Raw genomic sequence first — 18,030 nt, forward strand, 5'->3', positions numbered from 1 at the left:
ATGGGCAGTAAAGTCACTTCAAGGGGCCAAGTCCGCCACCCACTTAAGATCGCGCAAAAGAACTTCGAGCCACCCTTTCATGTCATAACAGGTATCTATTGCATTCCGCAAGCAAAAAACTCGACGAGGCACTTCGCGTTGCTCAGCCATCTTACTTCTGCATGGTGCGGGATATCCGGATACTCCGGTTCGATGTCATCCAAGAACTCTGATTTTTTTCTCTTGCTACTTGCTTTACGTCGCGCCGACACAGATAGGTCTTATGGCGACGATGGGACAAGAAAGGCCCGGGAATGGGAAGGAAGCGGTCGTGGCCTTAATTAAGGTACAACCCCAGCATTTGCCTGGTGGGAAAATGGGGAAACCACAAAAACCATCTTCAGGGCTGCCGACAGTGGGGTTCGAACCCATTGTCTCGCGATTGCGAGCTCACAGCTGCGCGCCCCTAACCGCACGGACAACTCGCCCGGTGCTCTTTGAATTGACGGTGCGTGAGTTCATGGGAGCGAAGAAAATTTACCATTCGCACAACTGTTCCCATTATGTCTTTAAGCTTGGCGACTTTTGCACAGATTGCCTCCTGGTGTATAAAGCACTGGATCGCCACCATTAGGGTACTACCGCTCTCAGCCATGTTTAATTTTACATAGCCGAGGAACCCCGTGCGTAGACCACGTAAAGCAGGAGCTCCATCCGTCGTTACACTCGTCAACCTATCCCATTTTAATTCCATTGATTCAAAAACACCCTCCACTGCTTGGAAAATATCGAAACCGGTAGTGGTGTCTTCGAGAGATACCAAGTCTAGGAAATCCTCGGTGACCCGAAGATCGTCATCTACCCCTCGAATGAAAATAACGAGCTGAGCTTTGTCCGCAATGTCGGTTGATTCGTCGAGGGCGATGGAAAAGGATACAAAATTTGCTGCCTTCGCCATTAATTGCTGTTCCATATCAACGGCCATATCGTCTATTCTGCGAGCCACAGTTTGAGGAGAAGAGAGATTTTATCAAATTTCTCAACTAGCTCCATAGGACAAATACATGCCGCCGCATCTATTAGGCACTCCTTGATTACATTCCCTTCCGTGAAGGGCTTCCCAGCTTTGGCAATTCGCGGCGAACATTTGTAGCTTGCTCGTAAAATGGGTCCACCAACCTCACTCTCCTCAATCATCTGTCAGACAAAACTACGGCAAGTCACAATTTTAGTATTCTTCAGATAATTCAATCATTTCTTCTTTCCCGTTTATAAACAAGCATTTAAAAATTAAAACAATAATATTTACAAAACAATGCTGCTTGAAATTTTCTTTCAATTCTTCCAACTTCGATTGGTGACTGACGTCTGTCAAATCACCATAATCATCCCCGTGGTTGGCACTGTAGTGCCGTTCCAAATTGTGCTTTTTTAACAAATTAAATCTCGGTGGCACACTAAAAATTTGGCACGCCCTTATAAGCTGTACAGAAAAATGAAATTTTCCATCCTGCTTTAAAGGCTGCTGCACCACCACTCCTTTTTTGTATGATGTTCAGTCATGACAACTGCGAAACTGATTTAGTTATTTAGTTACACGGTGTCAACAAAGCACATTGGACTAGAATACAGTGACACTATATGTATAGAGTCACTGTAGACTAGACTACGACTGATGGATCGACTGCTCTCTTCGGCGCGGCAGGCAGACCGCTCTCTCAACCAGCCAAGCTTCTCCCACCACTACCTTCCCCAAAGCGCTCGGAGCACTGGCTTGGAGCGCGGCCAGAGCGCTAGCGCTCTGGGAGCGCTGTTTGGATGGCCCTGCTCTAAATCGAGGAGTGGGGATCTGCACTCTGGTCAACCAAGCCAAGTCGTCTCTTGCACCGTGCACAGTGCATGCACCACGCGCATGCACCCTGAGAGGCCCTGCTATAGAGGATCAAACCAGCCTTCGGCCTGAATACCCAACATACATACATGGTGGAAGAATAAGACCATCGACATGAAACATGTAATCTATCTTTCCACAAGAATAAGAACACTATCCATTGTACGCATTCATAAGTATTACGAAGGGGAAATCATTTATGCAATAGGGTGAATATTATTATCTAAGTTTTTCCTCATTCCCACTATGTGAAATCTGTTTGTAAACGAGAATAATAATAATAATAATAATAATAATAATAATAATAATAATAATAATAATAATAATAATAATAATGTCCGCCTCTGTGGTGTAGTGGTTAGCGTGATTAGCTGCCACCCCCGGAGGTCCGGGTTCGATTCCCGGCTCTGCCACGAAATTTGAAAAGTGGTACGAGAGCTGGAACAGGGTCCACTCCGCCTCGGGAGATCAACTGAGTAGAGGTGGGTTCGATTCCCACCTCAGCCATCCTGGAAGTGGTTTTCCGTGGTTTCCCACTTCTCCTCCAGGCAAATGCCGGGATGGTACCTAACTTAAGGCCACGGCCGCTTCCTTCCCCCTCTTGCTTGTCACATCCAATCTTCCCATCCCTTCACAAGGCCCCTGTTCAGCATAGCAGATGAGGCCGCCTGGGCGAGGTACTGGTCATTCTCCCCAGTTGTATCCCAAGACCCTAAGTCTGAAGCTCCAGGACACCGCCCTTGAGGCGGTAGAGGTGGGATCCCTCGCTGAGTCCGAAGGAAAAACCGAACCTGGAGGATAAACAGATTAATAATAATAATAATAATAATAATAATAATAATAATAATAATAATAATAATAATAAGCTTTCTTCTGCTGGGCTGAATGGCTCTGACGGTTGAGGGGCTGACCTTCTTTACTCCTCAGTGAACTGCTGTCTTGGGAGCAGTCCTGGGCTATGGCTGGACAGCCATCGTCTGGTGGGCCGGCGTCGTCTTCTTCTTCCTTGTCCGGGGACGGTGTCTGCTAGCTAACGGTGGGGGTCTCTTCTCGGCGGGGGAAGAGGCCTCGTCCTGGTGGCCCTCCTCCCAGCCTGGTGACCCTTGGGTAGCGGGTGGCCCCGCTGCAGCGCCGGTTTCTCCCTCCTCCCGGTTGGCGGCGGCGGCGTCGGTCGTTGCTGACAACTTGTTGCATTCCCTGTCCTGTGGGGCGCACTCCGATGTCTGCATCGTGAACGAGGCGCTAGGAGGCTGAGCTTGCACAGCAACCTCTGAATGCCCGGGAACGTCCGTCTCCGTGCCACCTTCCGCCATCCGGGTCGCCTTCCTTTTCTGCCCCCGTGTGGCCCGGGCAAGTGGTGGACGATCCTGGTTGGCGGCCTTGTCGGTTTGCGTGTACTTCGTGAAGTACAGCAGTTCAACTTGGGTCGCGCCGTCACGACGCTCGAGAGCACCGCCGTCTTCCTCGGTTCTTGGCTCCGGGAGAGCCAAAAAGCGTGGGTCCGTGCCCACCTGCTTGTGCCTCTGCCTCCTGGCAGTCTGCGTCTCCATGGTAGACGTCGCTTGTGACGTCTGAGTGGCTGTCTCTTGACTGCCTGTTTCGTCCGGCATTTCTCTGAGACCTGGTATCCTGACAACCTGGAAGTGTTGAGACACCAGACACTCGTAGACGTAGATGCGGCTTGGGTCCTTTGGGCGAATGATGACCGCCCAGGCTAGGACCTCGTGGACGAGCTCGGTGATCGTCTCCTCTCCAGTGTGCTCCGCTATCGCTGTAAGGAGATAGATTATAGTAATCGTCTTCCTGTAGGTGTACTTCCCCCACCGGCTGTACACCATCAGCGCCGGGAGGCGAAAGTCGGGGACGAACTCCGTGCATGGCCTCACGCGGAAGTCCTCCACCACAGCCACGAAGTCGTAGTCGGCCCCTCTCGCTGGGATCAGAAACGAATCCGTCATTGTCCTCCTGAAGTAGAAACCTGGAAAAGAATGTGTACTCTGTAGACAAAGCTCCTTTGGAATTGTACTAACAAGTACACGTGCTTGACTAGTAGGCCTACTTGGAAGGTACAGATAGCCTGGCGAGAAGAGTGAAGCGGGAAGCACGCGCATCCTCTCGCTGTGACTGCCGAACTCCTACTCTTCGCCCCCAGAAAGGGCACTTCTTATTAAATATTCCTGACAGTTTTCCCCACCACCTCTCTTTACTATTTAAGTTCAACAGTATTCGGCAGGCCAGTGTTACACTGACTCCGCGAGTACATCAGATCTGTTCGGGACAACTAACTGATTCTCAGGTAAGGTTAGGTTAGCTCTTCCTGTGACTGTTCGTTGAAACTTCCATATGAAGTACAATTAGAATGCACTAAATGATTATGACCAGACACTATGAAGCTCGGCGCGAAAATGAGAGGAAGTAGGGCTAGCAGGCAAGTGCAATTTTTGGAGTGAAAGGGATAGTCCTGTGGAATTTTCCGTGGATATTCCAGCAGTCATTGTCTCAGGGGAGGGGGCCGGACATTGAGTCACGCGCAGGTGTAAACAGATGGGAGCGATTGTCACTGGTGACGAATGACTAAAGGTGGCCATACACGAGCGAGATTTCCTCAAGGTTCGGCCTGAACAGTCCAAGCCTTGAGGAATTTCCCAACGTATGTGGCGCCGTCCTTGAGGCCGCGGTGGGTGGGGAGGGGCCCAAAAATCCCGAACAAAAATAAATTATTTTTCCGCCCTGAGGCCGGAGTTTTGCAGTCTCTTGCTCCGTGTATGAAGCCAAGAATCTCAATGTTGCAATGAGTCTGTCGTGAGGGAGAATGGATTGCCGCATAACCGTTAAAGAAGATGTAAATATGTATCGTGGTTCATCCTCAAGTACTTGTGGAAATCTTTCAGGAAGACCTCTATTTCAGTAATTAGGTTGTTGAGGGAATACATCTTCTCTTCAAAAGCCACTCCCATGCAATCACACAGCCAACAACCCCTAGAATATCATCCATTGAAGCCATTATGAAAAATGGCCAACTGGGCACAGAACTGGCGTGTTGACCTGGAAATGAACCTGGAGAAAATCCCCAAGGCCTTTTCCTTGAGGAAAATCCTCTTCTTGTGTAGGCGAGGGTTCGGTAGAGGAAATCCACAACGAAATCCCGGAGGTTTTTTCCTTCAGGATTTCCTGTACGTGTATGGGATCACCTTTACAGTATATTCCATGATTTAGCCACCGTATCTACGGACTGGTACGTATGGAATCCGTTCGCATTTCTAAAAGACACTCCCTGTCCAAAAGTAAGGTAATGCCATTCGCAACTGTGATCGTTTTAAACATTAATTATAATTTACGTCACTGAAATAATATTATCGCTAATGATTTCATCTATATTCTCGAGCACAAACTCAACGGTATAGTTGCACTAAGGCAGTATAGGACTAGGTAATAAAGTTTCTAGGTTGGCTATCATATATGAATTCACTGGGTTGCGTATCTCAAAAAAAAGAAAAAGGTGGGGTGGGTAGGTGGACGGGTCACTCGGTATGTGCCTGGTGAATCAGCTATCCCTACCAATATTTTGTTCTGTAGCCCAACAAACGTACGAAATCGTCGTAGGCTGGATATTATTTCTCCGCTAGCATCCCAAGTGGTACTAACGCCTTGCAAGCACACCCTGCAAACGATTCTGACCCTAACACCTACACCTCCAAACAATACCCTCACACAGCGATACATGTAGCTCACCCCCGTGGGTTGTGCCGGGAGAAGCAGCTGCAGAACTGGTGAGCCGAACATGTCCTCGGACACGCTCAGAACTAAAAGCCATAATGTATTTATTGAATGTGTACCTTCCAGGGTTGGCTTTCCCCCGGACTCGGTGAGGGATCCCACTTCTACCGCCTCAAGAACAGTGTCCTGGAGCGAGACATTTGGTCGGGAATGAAACTGAGGAGGAGGACCAGTACCTCGCCCAGGAGGTCTCACCTGCTATGCTGAACAGGGGTCTTGTGGGGAATAGGAAGATTGGAAGGGAGAGGCAAGGAAGGGGGAATGAAGTGGCCATGGTCTTAAGTTAGGTACCATTTCGGCATTTGCCTGGATAAGTAGGAAACCAGGGGAATCCACTTCGAGGATGGTTGAGTGGACCCCGTTCCAGTCCCCGCACCACTATTCAAATTTCGTGGTAGAGCCGGGAATCGAAACCGGACCTCCGGGGGTGGCAGTTAATCAGACTAACCATTATACCACAGATAAAAACCATAATACAAAATAAAAATAAAGAAAACATTATCCCCCAGCAGCAGTAACAGTTCCTGTCCTGATTAGTTAAGTTATAACCGAAGAAACAATATTCATTCACTTTTTATAGAGTTCTTAAATATTAGCTATGATGTAAAAGCAAAAGGAGTGGAAGGCGTAACGTCGGCACTAAGTGGGGTAGAGAGTTTAGCTCTACGCTCAGTCGCCTTTGCTCACAGGAATACACTGATTTCTAATGTAGGATGAGTGAACCTCATGACCAAGTAGCGCCCCAGAAGTTGAAATCTCGTTTCTTAAATTTGTCGACTTTATGACGGGGATTTGAACCTATATCCTGTCGGTGAGCCAAGCACGCTTTTACCGCTCGCCTAGGCAGCCCCAGCTGTGATGTAAGAAGGCACAATTATCATCGCTGGAAGTAGCATAAGTAAATAACAGCAATGTTATTATGTTTACGTCCCACTAACTACTTTTGAAGGTTTTCGGAGACGCCGAGGTGCCGGAATTCTGTCCGGCAGGAGTTCTCCTACGTGCCAGTAAACCTACCAACACGAGGCTGACGTATATGAGTACCTTCAAATACCACCGGACTGAGCCAAGATCGAACCTGCCAAGCTGGGGTTAGTAGGCCAGGGCCTCAGCCGTTTGAGCCACTCAGCCCGGCTATCATAAAGCAGACCCTACACGATCAATAAAACTGCCAGTACCGAAAAATATTGACAGTAATACTGATCGCGTGTGGACTGGAATGATGGAATGAAGGCCAGTACTGAAGCAGATCCGGATTTCCTGATCTGCGAGCGTCAGTACTGTAGAGTGGTGGGGATACTGACAGTTATACTGACCGTCTGAGTGCGCTTGTCATTATTTCTGTCAGTATCAACGGAGCAGCGGCGGACGACGACAAATGCGTTTCTCACCAAGGCCAAGTAGAGGTGCTTGTGGAACCGTCAAGTAGGCCTACCGGTATTGCAAACGTTTATCGAGCTATATGAAACGCTGCCAGAATAAACAATACTTTACATGTTTCCACAACTGCTGTACTGATGGAAACTGGTGACATTATAGCGGAAAACTTTAAATCTTCAAAATTTATACCAGTTGTAAGATACCTACCTCACTGTCATCGCTAATCTCTCTGCCACCGCATGTTTGTATTTTGCCTTATTACAAAAGGCTCTACCATTCGTAGTAATTTCGCAAAAGTACCCTCACGCATTCGGAGATAGTTCTGATAATCTTCTGCTTCGGTATATTGTGTTTCCCTCAAAACTTCATATGAGAATAGTCTTCTCGTTTCCTAAGCCAATCTTTAACCCATCGTTTCCGTTTAAAACTGCGTTTCGTGCAGTACTAATATGATAGCTACAAAATGCCCGTCTTTTACGATCCATTTTGATAGAATACCGCAATTGTATGTTATAAATCTCATTCCGTAGTGACGGTTATTGACTTTATTTGTAAAGTGAGAATGCCGCAATGGTAAGCTAGTGCACTGGTACTGACCAAAATATTGACAGTAATAATGATCGTGTAAGGTCGCTACAATATTGATGCGTACTGTAATACAGTGAAATCGACTTTCACCTGGCTGGGTACAGATAAGAGCGCTTTGTATACAGACAGAGGTCGTGGATAAGGAGAGAATGAAGTTCATCTGAATGACTCATGGTCAGCTAACTGAAGATTAACGGTCTGTGCTCCGTAAGGCACCGATAAGATTATACAGCAACTGTAGAAATATATCATAGCGTATTAAACTTTGTAATGTGCTAGGTAATACTGTGAGGGAACTTTTACCGCTTTTCCCCAAACTGGTGGGGTCACGTGTGCGAACTGTGTCGCACATATGGATCTGGTCAGTTTTTACGGTCAGATATTCTTTCAGGTCCGTCTCTGTGGTGTAGTGGTTAGCGTGATTAGCTGCCACCCCCGGAGGCCCGGGTTCGATTCCCAGCCCTGCCACGAAATGTGAAAAGTGGTACGAGTGCTCGAACGGGGACCACTCAGCCTCGGGAGGTCAACTGAGTAGAGGTGGGCTCGATTCCCTTCTCAGCCATCCTCGAAGTGGTTTTCCGTGGTTGGTTTCCCACCTCTGCTCCACGCAAATGTCGGAATGGTACATAACTGAAAGCCGCGGCCGCTTCCTTCCCTCTTCCTTGTCTATCCCTTCCAATCTTCCCATCTCCCACAACAGGCTCCTATTCATCATAGCAGGTGAGGCCAACTGGGCGAGGTACTGGTCCTCTTCCCTGGTACCCCGACCCAAAGTCTCGCGCTCCAGGACACTGCCCTTGAGTTGGCAGAGGTGGGATCCCTCGCTGAGTCCGAGGGAAAAACCGACCCTGGAGCGTAAACAGATTAAGAAAGAAAATAAATAAAGAAAGAAAGAAATATATTCTTTCAGACGCCAATCCTGTGTGGAGGGATGTATTTCCTATTGCTCGTTTCTCTGGTGGTTGGTAGTGTGATGTGCGTGTGAATATGAAGAGGGATGTGATAGGATAAGAAATTAACCATACGCGGTTAAAATTTCCGATCCTGTCGGGAAGCGAACTCGGGGCCTTCAGAGCAGAAGGCCAGTACGCTGACCATTCGGCCAAAGGGTCGGACAGTCTGAGGGAAATTACAGTGGTCTACCAACACCTTATTACAAATTTTTACCATCTCACCGTTACGCTTAAAGGATTATACAGTACGTGGCAAAACTCTCTCCTCCTTGGGCCGATGACCTTAGATGTTAGGTCCCTTTAAATAACAAACTTCATCATCATCATCATCATCAACAAGCAAAACTCTCTCATCAGCGAGGTGGGTACGCTAACGTACTCAGTTGTCCTCGGACAACTGAATGTCATGCGCTAAATAAATATTATTATTATCTTTCTTTCTTTCTTTCTTTCTTTCTTTCTTTCTTTGTTTACCCTCTAGGGTTGGTTTTCCCTCGGACTCAGCGAGGGTTCCCACCTCTACCGCCTCAAGGACAGTGTCCTGGAGCATGGGACTTTAGGTGTGCGATACAACTGGGGAGGAGGACCACTGCCTTGCCCAGGAGGCCTCACCTGCTGTGATGAGCAGGGCCTGATGTGGGGGATGGGAAGATTGGAAGGGAAAGTCAAGGAAGAGGAAAGGAAGCGGCCGTAGCCTTAAGTTAGGTACCACGGAAAACCACTTTGAGGATAACTGAGGAGGGAATCGAATCTACCTCTACTCAGTTGATCTCCAGAGGTTGAGTGGATCCCATTCGAGCCCTAGTACCACTTCTCTAATTTTGTTGGGGTTGGCAGCTGATCACGCTAACCACTACACCACATAGGCGGACATTATTATTATTATTATTATTATTATTATTATTATTATTATTATTATTATTATTATTATTATTATTATTATTATTATTATTATTATTATTATTATTATTATTATTGTACCGGGCGGTACACCTCCACTCCGCTAATTTAAAATGTGCGCCAGTTGAAACTCCTCTGCTGGAGGAAGTCTGAACTTTATCTACGCTATTAATTCTCTACTTTCTCAGAAGATGTCACCACGTGGAAAATTTTGAGTTTTTGAACTGTGTCATTTTTGATGTGGTTTTGTTTCGCTTGAAGTAAGAAGTGTGAACTTTCTCTTCTAGAGGACACTACTGAAGATCAACAATAGTGCAACCTAGTGCGGAGTCAAAGAACTATTTTGTTGGAGAAATTTTTATTTCAAAAGTTTGTTCTTTGCTAAATTTTTTTCAGTCTTTGGTTAAGTTGTCAATATTAACCCCTTCTTGCCCCTTGTTTTAAATCTAGCCTATCCCGAATTTCTTGAATTAATTTTCCACCAATTATGTGTTTCTTTTTAGTATTGTGTAGGGGGTTTATTGATCTACCAATAAAATCATCGCGGGAGGGTGTTTTCATTCCCCTAACGCCTAGAACCTTCTGCGAGAGTATTTAAACTGCTGATTTTAGGGTCTCCGGGCCACTTCTGTTCCATCTTTCAGTGTATAAAGTACATAGCAGGAGGCGGGAAGCGCCTCTTTCCTCGGCAGCGGTCATCAATAAGGTAATGGCCGATTAATAAATTCTTTCTTTGCTAGCTCAGCAGTTTAACTCTCGGGGCGGGTGCGAAGCGTTCCTCCATGTAACCTTTTCCTAAAATGTAACGATCTTTTCTTCTATTCTCTTTTAAGCTGCATATTGGGATAGAGAGTGCTAACCCTCTCGAGCTCCCACTCACATTGTCTTGAGGTGAACTTATTTTCTCAATCTATTCTTCGTTAATGTAAAACAAATTGCTCTTTTCTAAAGTCACCTCGGTAGTATGGGATTAGCCCTTGCATTAGTGGCCTAGAGCCAGATTAGGTTTTTAAAAACAAGTGTATTAGGAGTGCAAGATCGCCTCCTCTCAAATTGTTATTTTAGAGGTCATGTAATTGCCCATTTTGATTTAATAGACCTCAGTAGGTTGGGTATTTTACCCCTGTGTCTATGTCCAGTGAGGACAACTTGAAGGTGGAGTTTGGTGTGGCCTGGGAGAGGCTTAAATTTTGAGAGCGACTGGCTCTTTTGAAAATTGAGTGTTGTATGCCTCGTGGAGGCTTTTCTGTGTAATTTGGAGCAAGGGCTCCTAGGTATGAATGGGGTTTTCTGCCCCTCTGTTAAAACTCGTGTTTGGGGTAAAACTGAGCTGATTGCCCAAGCAGTGTAAAATCAGGGCGCTAAGCCCAATTCCTGTAAATATTGTAACTACCCTTTTTGATTTGCTACTTTGTACCTGCCATGCTTGTTATTTCTTTGTTTTTGAAAAGAAAATATAACCTTGTTAAATTTTAAATTAATTTTGCTTTCGTAGCTGGAGACCTATTCACACCCGCACCTTCTTTCACCTCTACCTACCACGGAAAACTCCGTAACAAGTGGTAGCAGAGCGTAGTTGAATGGGTCTCAATTTAGCCCCTTTTGACGGCTAAACATTGTTTGTTCCGAACTCTAACTATTTTCCCAGTTGCTGGAATTTTTGAGTTTTTCAAAATTGTTCTGTCACCATGCCCGGCCCTCGCGATGTTCTCCATCTTAACTATTTGCGCAAGGAGGAGTTGATCTATGAATTGACTATTAGAAATGTACAATCTGGAGGCACGGTTGCAGTAGACACAAACAAGCTTAGAGAGTCCCTAGATTTGCCCATTTCCATCCCCAATTTGGGAGAGAAAGAAATTGACGACTCTCTTTCCACGATCACGGAGAATATTACTGGGCTAGCTTCTGTAGTTAGTTTTTTTGATGAAAATGATCCTTCTCCTAATCAAATTAAGCGTGTGCAAGCTAGGTTATATCATTTTTCGAATAGGGTTAACGATCTGTTGTCTCTAAAGTTGAATGACGTTCAGAAGAAGGAAGCTAGTACGCTGCTTGAAAATATGTCTGAATTATCTAGCAAGGTCACTCAATTGTTAACAGGGGAGGTTCCTCCCAAAAGCGATCTACCCACCACAGTGAATGCAGGTAGTGAGGAAGCGCCTCCCAAGGGAGAAGTTAATAGGATAACCGTTGCTGCTCAAACTATCCCTGCCCCATTGGACAACGAATCTGAACGTCGTGCATCATTGAGTAACATCCGTTCTGAATTAACTTCCTTGCCATTGAAACCTTTACCTACTATGTCACCTGGGTTTAGCAGCTTGCCTCATCCATTGGCAATGTTGCTCAGAGGTATCTCTAAGTTTTCCGTTAATACCACCAGTGATGTAATTTCATTTTTAAGATTTCTAGTTGAATTTCAGGATCATGCCCTTGTGTTTTCTCTTTCTCCATGTCAAATTTTGCAAATTATCTATCCGTATGCTATTGGTATTCTCTCAGATAAAATCGTAAGAGCCATTGCCGAGCAATTATCTATTGAGGATTTCCATGCCCATTTGCTAGCTAACTTCATCCCGGCTAGGGCCAGGTCCTCCCTTATTCAGAAGTACTATTACCGTGTACAACGCTTGGATGAAAACTTGGCTGATTTCATACAGGACATTAAGTTTTATACTAGGGTGTTTGCTCTTCATTTCCCTGAGGATCAGATTGTACAAGCTATTGTGGAAGGGATTTCACCACCCTACAGGTCATATTTGTGTTTCGCGGCGTGCCCGCAAACTTTCTCGGAACTTGAAGCATTGGCCGTCTCAGCGGAAGGAGTTAGATACGCCGATTCTTTGCGGGTCGCGAAAGAACCCCCGCCTTCCTTTAGTAATACTTGGCCTCCACCTCGCCGACCAGTCAATCCCCGTAAATGTTATGCTTGCGGGTCGCCTGACCATCTGCGCAACAAGTGTCCACTGATCAAGTCAAGTGGGACAAGGAATGGAGCCGGGTCATCACAAGGCTGTTTTAAATGTGGGGCTTTCTCACATATCGCCAAGAATTGTCCCAATTCGAATAGCACCCCCTCCTGCTCAACTTCTGGTGCAAATTCCACCTATGCCAATAATAAAAAGTGACTAGTGGCTTCGGCTGAGTCGACTAATCCATCTTCCCGAGACTCAGCCCCGGGTAAACAGGTTGTAAATTCAGGGAACGAGCAATTTACAAATTCATCTTTTGAAGGTCCCAAAGAGTGTCTTAGGATTGCGGCGGATTCCCCCGCACCGGTCCCCTTTCTCAAAACTGAGTTAAATAACGAGCCTATAACAGCTCTCTTAGATTCAGGTAGTGTTTGTTCTATTATTTCGGCTGATTGGTATTCAAAATTGAAATCTGTTTGTAAGCTTCCTAACTATTGTTTGTCGGCGATCCAATATGTTTCGGCTAATTCCTCTCCATTAGAAATTCTCGGTTCCTTATATGTCAAAATTCGTATTTTTCAATTCACATGGAAAGTTAAATTGTTTGTGGCCAAGCATTTGTCTTACCCCATTATATTGGGAGCGGACTTTATTTCTCACACTGGTCTTGTGCTCGATCTTCAGAGTAGGTCTTGCACTTTCAAATTTGCCTCTAATTGTAATATCCCTCTATTAAAGTGTAATTCTGCATCATTTTCTTCTATTTCGCCTACCCAGGATGAGATGTTGTTAGACCTTAGACATCTACCTGAGGAGCAGGCTGACAGTATTCGCAAATTGTGTCAGTCGTTTCCCGAGGTGTTCTCTGATACTCTTGGTGTTACTGACCTTATTGAATACAAAATTGAGGTCACGGATTCGATTCCTGTCCGTTTTCTACCTTATAGGCTATCTCCACCTAAAATGAAGGCTCTAAAAGAAATCATCGATCAGATGTTGAAGGACGGTATTATTAGGCCCTCTAAGTCAGCGTATTCTTCGCCTATTTTTTTAGTCCCGAAACCCCAAGGAGGCTTCAGGCCTGTCATTGATTACAGGGCTCTCAATCGGAAGGTGGTGTTACAATCTGTGCCCCTTCCCGACCTTCATTCTTGTTTTTCATGGTTTCGTAAGGCCAAGTTCTTTACTATCTTGGACTTGAATCAGGCCTATAATCAAATTCCCCTTGCCGAAGAGTCTAAACATCTTACAGCGTTTGCCACGGACTGGAATTTATATGAATACAACCGCGTGCCTTTCGGGCTCCCCACGGGAGCAGCTGTACTCACTAGGCTACTAGATAGGGTCTTCTCCGACATCAAATTTGAGTACTTATATCACTACTTGGATGATGTCGTCGTATTTTCAGAGACTTTTGAAGAGCATCTAGATCATCTGCGAGAAGTTCTCGATCGCCTTCGTAAAGCTGGGTTAACTGTTAAGTTGTCCAAGGTTGCCTTCGCTAAGCCCTCTATGTCTTTCCTAGGGCATATTGTGTCACCGGATGGTGTAGCAGTCGATCATTCTAGAACACAGGCCGTCCGTGATTTTAAACCTCCCAAGGACATTAAAGGTATCGCCAGGTTCATTGGTATGGTGAATTTCTTCAGGAAGTTTATTCCTAACTTCGCTAATAGAGCGGCGCCCTTAAACCTTCTTCGTAGGAAAGGCATCAAATTTGAGTGGGGACCTTCTCAACAAGCCGCTTTCGAAGACCTTAAATTAGCTCTTTGTAATGCCCCTGTACTTGCTATGCCTGATTTCTCGAAGAAATTCATTGTCCAAACCGACGCATCGTCGTCAGCGGTAGCTGCAGTCCTTCTTCAAGAGACTGAACTAGGGAGGCGCCCCATCGCCTATGCGTCTAGGACATTGTCGGCTCAAGAAGCCAAGTATTCCATCTATGAGCTCGAAGGTTTGGCAGTCTTATTCGCCTTAGAGAAGTTCCGTCTCTATCTGGAACATGTCAAATTCGACCTGGAGACAGATAATCAAGCCTTAAGCTGGGTCTTAGGTAGGCCGCGTCGTACTGGTCGTATAGCCCGCTGGGCCATCCGTATTTCTGCCTTCCAGTTTGATGTTAGACATATCAGAGGTACCGAAAATGTTGTTGCTGATGGACTCAGCCGTATGTTTTCTAACGACGTTGAGACCCACGAACCGGTCGACAGTTCATCACCTTCCGAGTCCATACTATCTAAGGTTAATGCCATCCTAACAGATGCTCCCATGCCCTTTAGGGATATCGAAAAATACCAACGTGAAGATCCGACGCTGGCTCCGATAATGGAAACCCTTTCTTCTGGGGAACATGTTGTCCCTTATGTTCTGAGGAATGGTGTTCTATGTTGCCCTTCGAGGCATGATAAGATGATGAAAGTTGTTGTTCCAGCGGTTCTTGTACCTATGATCTTCAAGTATTATCATGAGACCCCATTAGGAGGGCATCTTGGTATCTTTAAAACTCGTGAAAAGATTCGTGAAATGTTCATCTGGAAAGGTATGGACGGTGAAATCCGTGAACTAGTAAAGGCTTGTAAATCCTGTTTGCTTAGTAAACCGACCATGTCCACCAAGGTAGGCCTCTTGTCTTCTCAGCAAGCGTCGCGCCCCATGGAACGCCTGTATATTGATTATGTAGGACCATTCCCTCAGTCAAAGGGTAATGCCAACAAGTTCATCCTTGTGTGTGTAGATGGGTTTACCAGATTTTCTTGGTTATTTCCGACTAAGCTGGCTACCGCTCAGTCTACCATTACTTGCTTAAATTCTATTTTTGCTTCTTTTGGTCCGTGCCAATATATTGTATCTGATAATGCTAAGGCTTTTACATCTAACTTATTTCGTAAATTCTGTTTTGACTTATCCATCTCTCATGTAACTACTTCTGCTTATTACCCTCAACCATCTCTGGCTGAACGGGTTAATCGTAATCTCAGGTCCGCACTTATTGCCTATCATCATGAAGATCATTCCAGGTGGGACACGTCCCTGCATTGGTTAGCTTTTGCTTTGAATTCGGCGGTTCATGAATCTCATAAGTTCACTCCAGCTTCCTTGATGTTCAAGTTTGTTCCCAACACGCCGCTCTCTAACCTTTGGTCTCTGAGTGACATTCTACCCGAGACAATAGATCCGGATAATATTAAAGATCTTTGGAAGAAGGCGAAAGCCAATCTTAAGGTATCTCATGAAAAGGTTAGGGAAAAGTATGATCGTGGACGGAGACCCACCACTTTGAAGGTAGGTGACCAGGTGATGGTCAAGAATTTTGTTCCCGCGGGCAAACTTGCCCCCAGATTTCATGGGCCATGCATCATTCTCGATTTTCTTACGCCGGTTACATTGTTAGTAAGCAATCCAGCCACCGAGAGGATATTTAGGGTTCACCTGTCCCAGGTGAAACCGGTGTAAATTTTGTGTCAACTTGCTTCATATAATTTGATAGGAATATGAAGGTTATATTTTTTTTGAGTTCCACTCTTAAGGCATTCTGCTCCTTCTATTTTATTTTATATGTAAGCATTTCTGTGAAACCTCCCCCGATTTGTTAAACTGCCATCCTGTCCTTGCCACGGCCATTACCACGCTCCCGTCTCCTGCTCCACTACACACAGTGGCTGGCTTAGATGAAATGCCATGGATATCTGCACGCCGCTGGCCCCTCAATCTCTCTACATGCCTGTGCCCTCAAAAGAAACATGATGGTCCAACACAATTCTGCCGCCTAGCTTTAATGTTTCAGTGCCCCCGCAGCCGCGCGGCGCCGCGCCGCAACTGGGTTTGAGGAAGGGCCCCGTCGGCCCCAGCGAGGACGACATGTGCACGGCGAGCCGGAGCTCTCCTCCCGGCCAAGGCTGATGTGCGGCGCACGACCTGCTACTTGCCCGCAGCCTGTATATGTTCACCGCGGGCGCGGCGTGTTTCAACACCTCTGCTCCCCTCATAGTGCGGGCGAGCGGTATCTCAGGGTACTTGAGGGGTCCGAGCGGCCTCCTTTGGACGCAAGCTGCAACGGCCGGTCTGGCCATCCAACTTCATCAACCTCAACTACATGGACAGTTACGATAAGCAATGACTACACTCGGGAATTCAACAGCAATATTTGGTGGACATTGCAAAATTTTTCATCACTTTTAAGTATTAAAAGTTTATCCTCAGAATTCTACTTCTACAAACTTAAAAACTATTCTTCATCTGCAACAACAAAATTTTGAAACTAAATCAAACCAAATTAAGAAAATCTTATAAATTTTTTTGGCAATTAATCTCCATATCTACATCAAAACTTGGACCTTGTTTTCAAACAATTTCATGTGTCACCCCGGAAGGAACTTTTTTTGGGGGGGGGGAGGTCTGTACCGGGCGGTACACCTCCACTCCGCTAATTTAAAATGTGCGCCAGTTGAAACTCCTCTGCTGGAGGAAGTCTGAACTTTATCTACGCTATTAATTCTCTACTTTCTCAGAAGATGTCACCACGTGGAAAATTTTGAGTTTTTGAACTGTGTCATTTTTGATGTGGTTTTGTTTCGCTTGAAGTAAGAAGTGTGAACTTTCTCTTCTAGAGGACACTACTGAAGATCAACAATAGTGCAACCTAGTGCGGAGTCAAAGAACTATTTTGTTGGAGAAATTTTTATTTTAAAAGTTTGTTCTTTGCTAAATTTTTTTCAGTCTTTGGTTAAGTTGGCAATATTAACCCCTTCTTGCCCCTTGTTTTAAATCTAGCCTATCCCGAATTTCTTGAATTAATTTTCCACCAATTATGTGTTTCTTTTTAGTATTGTGTAGGGGGTTTATTGATCTACCAATAAAATCATCGCGGGAGGGTGTTTTCATTCCCCTAACGCCTAGAACCTTCTGCGAGAGTATTTAAACTGCTGATTTTAGGGTCTCCGGGCCACTTCTGTTCCATCTTTCAGTGTATAAAGTACATAGCAGGAGGCGGGAAGCGCCTCTTTCCTCGGCAGCGGTCATCAATAAGGTAATGGCCGATTAATAAATTCTTTCTTTGCTAGCTCAGCAGTTTAACTCTCGGGGCGGGTGCGAAGCGTTCCTCCATGTAACCTTTTCCTAAAATGTAACGATCTTTTCTTCTATTCTCTTTTAAGCTGCATATTGGGATAGAGAGTGCTAACCCTCTCGAGCTCCCACTCACATTGTCTTGAGGTGAACTTATTTTCTCAACCTATTCTTCGTTAATGTAAAACAAATTGCTCTTTTCTAAAGTCACCTCGGTAGTATGGGATTAGCCCTTGCATTAGTGGCCTAGAGCCAGATTAGGTTTTTAAAAACAAGTGTATTAGGAGTGCAAGATCGCCTCCTCTCAAATTGTTATTTTAGAGGTCATGTAATTGCCCATTTTGATTTAATAGACCTCAGTAGGTTGGGTATTTTACCCCTGTGTCTATGTCCAGTGAGGACAACTTGAAGGTGGAGTTTGGTGTGGCCTGGGAGAGGCTTAAATTTTGAGAGCGACTGGCTCTTTTGAAAATTGAGTGTTGTATGCCTCGTGGAGGCTTTTCTGTGTAATTTGGAGCAAGGGCTCCTAGGTATGAATGGGGTTTTCTGCCCCTCTGTTAAAACTCGTGTTTGGGGTAAAACT

The sequence above is a fragment of the Anabrus simplex genome, chromosome 1 (assembly GCF_040414725.1).
Source record: "Anabrus simplex isolate iqAnaSimp1 chromosome 1, ASM4041472v1, whole genome shotgun sequence".
Lineage (NCBI taxonomy): Eukaryota > Metazoa > Arthropoda > Insecta > Orthoptera > Tettigoniidae > Anabrus > Anabrus simplex.